This window comes from Hibiscus syriacus, unplaced genomic scaffold (genome assembly GCF_006381635.1).
Source record: "Hibiscus syriacus cultivar Baekdansim isolate YM2019G1 unplaced genomic scaffold, ASM638163v2 tig00110830_pilon, whole genome shotgun sequence".
NCBI classification, from domain to species: Eukaryota; Viridiplantae; Streptophyta; class Magnoliopsida; order Malvales; family Malvaceae; genus Hibiscus; species Hibiscus syriacus.
This window is the reverse complement of record NW_024062881.1, coordinates 2,522,121-2,527,898: the sequence shown is the minus strand read 5'-3', so window position 1 is coordinate 2,527,898 and position 5,778 is coordinate 2,522,121. Positions and strand designations below refer to the sequence as shown.

Below are 5,778 nucleotides of genomic sequence, written 5' to 3'. Positions count from 1 at the left end.
ATACAAATGTCTCATAAATATTTTAAGGAATAGTAAAACTCCCTGGATCTTTAAGCTTTGGTGGCAATTGACTTGTAGCCATAGCACTACATCATTCCGGCAAGAGAGACAATCTCAAATTCTCCAAGTCTCATTTCCTTTGAAAAAACTTCCTTCATGAATTTGATATAGTTGAGTTTTACTCTAAATCATCAATCAATGGGATGTTAATTATTAGTTGGTGAAGGACATCAATGAAAACTTTATATTGATGATGTTGCTTTGTCTTTTTGAAGCGTTGTGGAAATGGAGGAGGCATCTTTCATTTTTGTTGTTGAGGCAGTAAAGTTGGTAGAGTATCAGATGTAGTAGGTGTAGTTGTCGGCATTGACTTTGAAATACTACATTGTCATGTATCTTATGCTATAGTATGATCCACAGATGGCTTTAGCTCAACTTATTTGCCCTTTCCCTTACCATGCTTAAGAACCACCACATTATTCTTCCTAAACTCCTCAACAGACTCCCCAATATGAATTCTACTCCTTGTAGTAATATGTTTGTAGTGTTCTTTACCTTACTGCTTTGAATTTTCAATATTGCTAGACAGCGTTCCTTACAATCGATTATTAAGAGCATTGCCATTTGTACCATTTGATTTTCTAGAGCCCTTAAGGAGGTTGATTGGCTCGCCATGTACTCTTTCATCAAAGCTTCAAGAGATAATAAAGTTGAAGTTTGGGTTGAATATTGACCTTGATAAATTTGCCTTTGTTGTGATTAAATAACTGGATGTTGTTCTTGCGGCTGTTGCATCGGTTACTGGTGATTGTAATGTTGCTATTGATAATGCTACTGCTTGGGGTTTGCAACATTCCAAATTCTCAAATAAAGATTGGGATGATTCCTTAAATTGGCATTATATGTGTTGCTAAAAACATTACTATTCATTTGATAATTGCGCACGTAATAGATAGACTTCGAATAATGGGAACATTCATCAAAATTGTGATTATCGCCAAAAAAGAAACAAGTGATGAGAAAAGCAACCTGAACGTCAGATATTCTCTCTGGGTTTTGCAATTTCTTCCCCATATATTTCAATGTTGAAATCTAAGATGCCATAGAGTTGAAAGCTTCAGAATTTACTGTTGCAGCGTTGCGTCGGCCAAAAATATTTCTCGTATTAGGGTATTAAAAATCATTAGTTAAGATTCTCTCTAGAATATCATATGCTTCATTATATGTTTTATCAAATAAAGCTCCATTCGTTGAAGCATCGACCACCATACTAGTGTGCATGTTTAATCCATTATAGAACATCTCTATTTGGGTCCAATATGGCAACCCATGCATAGGAAACTTTCTTAGAAAATCCTTGAATCTTTCCCATGCTTCATACAAGCTTTCATCCTCCATTTTCTTGAATGAAGTTAGATTATTTCGTAGTTTGACATTCATGTTTGGTGGGTTGAATCGCAACAAAAATTTATGCGCTAACTCATTCTAGGATGCTATAACACCTGGTGACAGTGAACTCAACCAAACCCGTGCTTTATAACGCAGAGAATAAGGAAATAACTTTAGCTTTAGTGCCTCTTCCGGAACACCTTCCTGAATAAATGAATCTCAAACCTCCATGAACATTCTCAAATGAGTCCTAAGATCTTCAGCAACAGACAATCCATATTGTCCCATAGATTGTAACATTTGGAATATTACCGGCTTTAACTCAAAGTTCACATAATTAATCACTGGACTAACTGTAATACCCCCAATCCCAATCAAGGATTGGGAGCATTACCGAGACTGAAAGCAAGAACGAGATCATTGAACGCTGAATCAGACATACGCAGCGGACAATACAAATAGAATAGCCAAAAAAATTTATTCTAATCAAGGATTGAGAGCATTACCGAGACTGAAAGCAAGAACAAGATCATTAAACGTTGAATCAGACATACACAGCAGACAATACAAATGGAAGAGCCAAAAAAAATTTATTCGAATACAATATTACAAATATAGATCAATTTACTCATCTATTTAATTTGGCAAACCATGAAACATAATTTAGCTAAGGTAGTTCATTTGATTCCAATTTATAATTCATTAAGCTGATTATTAATATAAAAATACATGCATATCCAGTAATTATTGAACTTAACTTACTACATCATCATTTCATAACCAACTTATATATTTACATTACAAAAGAGACCCTTAATGGATTATACCAAATGACACACTAGTAAGTTATATACATTAGGGTATAAGGATAAGGATAACTAAACAAGCCATACTTGAAATCTTCCTTTGAGTTGATAGACTATGGAGGTTGAGCTTTAAATATTCTAAAATATATGGTTTGGGAAAGAAAGGAACAAGAGTGATAAGTACTTATAGTACTTAGTGAGGTAACACTTATGTTCATTGAGTCTTTACTATTTAATGCTCTCCACAATCAAATAATTTATTGATTTCATGAAATTACTACATACTCTAATAGTAAAACATTTAATTTAAACAATCTATTTGATATAGCTTCAATTTTGATCGTGGAGAGAGTACACAATCATACACATTTATTTTAACAATAAACTAAATCAACTGATTAAACATTTCAATTCTTCTTATATTCGATCAATGCATAATTCACCATTTATGCAACACACAATCTACATGGCATTTCAAATTAAGCAATTCAATCTATATAATAATTCTATTTGAATAATTCATACATATACTAGCACTCTTATAATTCAATCTTATTAATTAATTTAAGCTTTGGTTTCTAGTCCAGTCTAGATAATCAAGCCTCCAACCAATTGTCAACATACATTTTAATTGCATCGTAGTGCTGGTCAAGCCTCCTATTGTCGTTAAAGACCAATTAACATACCCTCTGTCTATCGCCAATAAGCATTGTAATGTTGGACCGTAGTTCTGCACACATAATTGAGCTCTAGACTCTAAGGTATACCATTCTATCTTTGACTAACTATTAATCAAGGACACTGGATCTTCTTTGTCAACAAATCATTAATTTTTTTGTAACATAGCCATCAAGTATTATTCCATGCCAAGACTATTCATTAAATTTCAAATTGTTCATAGTAGCAAGCAACAATTTGTTAATTTAATATTTCAATTCAATCGAGTTCGACTTTGGCAGCATGCAATAGATCAACATTCAGCTTGATTCGATCATGGTAGCATGCGATAGATTATCATTCAACTTGATTCGATCATGGTAGCATGCAATAATTCATCATTTGATTCAGTTCAATCAAAGTTGCATATAATAGTTTATCCTTCAATTTGATTCGATCATGGTAGCATGTAATAAGTCAACATTCGATTCAATTCAATCAAGGTAGCATATAATAGTTTATCCTTTAATTTGATTTGATCATGGTAGCATGCAATAGATCATGATTTGATTCAATTCAATCAAGGCATCATATAATAGTTCATCATCCAATTGGATTCAATCATGGTATCATGCAATAACCAATTTATCAATTAATTTCATATGGCACTTAGTAACTTATAGCCTTTAATTAATCTTTCATTCCCTTAATTTTAAGTTCTAATATGACTTAATTTCATTATTAACATACTAATTTAATAAGCAATTCAACATATAAATAGAAATAAAGCGTGGATGGGATCTAATTCCCAACCCTAGTATATTTACACTCACAATACTCCAAGTTAGCCTTGAATTACTATCCCTTTTTGCTTATCTTTGGTGGATCCTCCCTAGTTCCTTCAGAAACTTCCTCAATTTCCTGCTCTAGAATTTTATACACAACATGGTGAAATTATTAGAATCAATACAATAGAATTTCCAGCTCAATTAGCTATTTGACTCTAAACAACTTCTATATTGGCAGATTGTACACCTTGCAGTAATCTGACAATAACTTTTAATTTACTCATTGAATTTTTGATTTTTTTATACCCTTAGAAATATAATTCAATTATATTTCCAACCATGTATTGCTTGTATTTTAATTTCCTATATAAAATTACAGTTTTTCATTTGAAGTTAGACAATTTTACAGTGACCAATATGTCACTTTTGCAATTCGATGCACTTTGGCGAGCTAATTCACCTAGAATTCTTATAAATTTGTTTTAACTCTTCTTACCATCTCTTATTTTCATCCTTTCTTTGTATTTTCATTTTAGCCTTATCCTTTAATATTCCATTTAAGTCCTCCAATTAACATATTTTCCAGAACAGTCTAGTTTTACCTATTTTGCTAATGTACCATTTACAAATTACCAATTCCTCTATAACTTAAGCCTTACAATTTATTTTACATTCTTTTAAGTCTCTAACCTATTTTTATCTAGAATTATAAACCTTTAATTTTGTCCAATTGGATCCCAAATTACTTTAATTTGTTCAAAACAACCCTTAATCAATCTATAGCAACAATTATGAGTAGTTTCACTCTAAGGCCAAATTCTTGAAATTTTACAGTATTTCCTCTTTTTTAATGCTTCGAATCTCCAAAATTTTCAATTTCTAGCTACTTTGTCCTACACCAATTTTTCCAATTCGGTACCATAGTTTGCCCAATTTAACAAAATTCCTATCATTTAAACTTAATTTAACATGATTATTATAACTTCTAGTATCATGCAAGCTAACAATATGAATCAATTCAATAATCGAAATTAAGTAGTAGGTACATACATGATATAGATCCAGTGCAAACTACTTAAGGTTTAACTATTCTATCACTGAAGTAGAGGTCTCACGCTTCTCTTAATCTTTTGCTAAAGACCTCGCCATTAAAACACCTCTATAGGGGTCTCTAACCCTAATGACTCTAACTACTGTGCATTATTTGAATGCAAACTAACTGTATCTGGTCTCACATAGCCATCAGACACTATTTACTAAAGGAACCTCGTGTCACATAGCATCAGTGTAATTTCCACTAAGCTACTAAATAATCCCTTGGTCCTCACATAGTCATCAGGTAGATAATGGAGGGGGAACCCGATGTCACATAACATCGGTAGAATTCCCACCCAACTGTAACATTGGGTTGGTCTCACATAGCCTTCAAGCCAAGCTTTAAGATATTTTTTGTACTGGACCGATACAACTACAATGCATACCTAAGGTCCCAAAGGCCACACAACACTGACATAACTAACCCACTCCGTGTGAGTGTTTAGTCCTCGTGCCTTAGTTAGCCTCTAAAGTGCCTTGTGCACTGACAATACCCCACTAGGGAAACTAAGGTAGCCTGGCTATACCCTAGCATAGTTGGACTTACTAAAGTGACGTCTTCCTCTCACTAGCTGCTATCTCACTCGTTCTCTCATCTAAAATGCTATGTGAAGGCTTATTAGTATGTTACTGTTGTTATTTATTAAGCTGCTTTATACTGGTTGTTCGTTACTTAAGGACATTTTAGTCATTCTATCTCAAAAGAAGTCTCTACACATTTCGTAATTCTAGAGCGATTACTGTATTTTTTGTTCACTATATGCAGAACTAGATGGCTTGAAACCTGACCCGGGTTCATTACTAAGTCAGGAGACTTTAATCGTTCTTATCATGCTTCCCTTCAATACCCTTTGAATTGAAGGGACGATTTACCTAGGTTCACTGACTTTCTCGAAGCTGACACTTTCTTCTTTTACTGAATCTGACTAACTCATCGTATCACTTGTCGGTACATCCTCTGCAATGATCCTCCTTCTAAACTATCTATATACGTGCTCACCTAGAGATACTTTGACGTATTATGCTTAGTATGGTTACATCTG

General features: G+C 33.3%; 1 non-coding gene across 1 annotated transcript; it reads left to right on the top strand.

The window, feature by feature from the left end:
• Positions 1-1,324: 1,324 nt before the first annotated feature.
• On the top strand, positions 1,325-1,431 carry LOC120142603. Its single transcript, XR_005517866.1, has one exon. It is a non-coding gene; the product is annotated as a small nucleolar RNA R71 (small nucleolar RNA).
• The last annotated feature ends 4,347 nt before the right edge of the window (positions 1,432-5,778 follow it).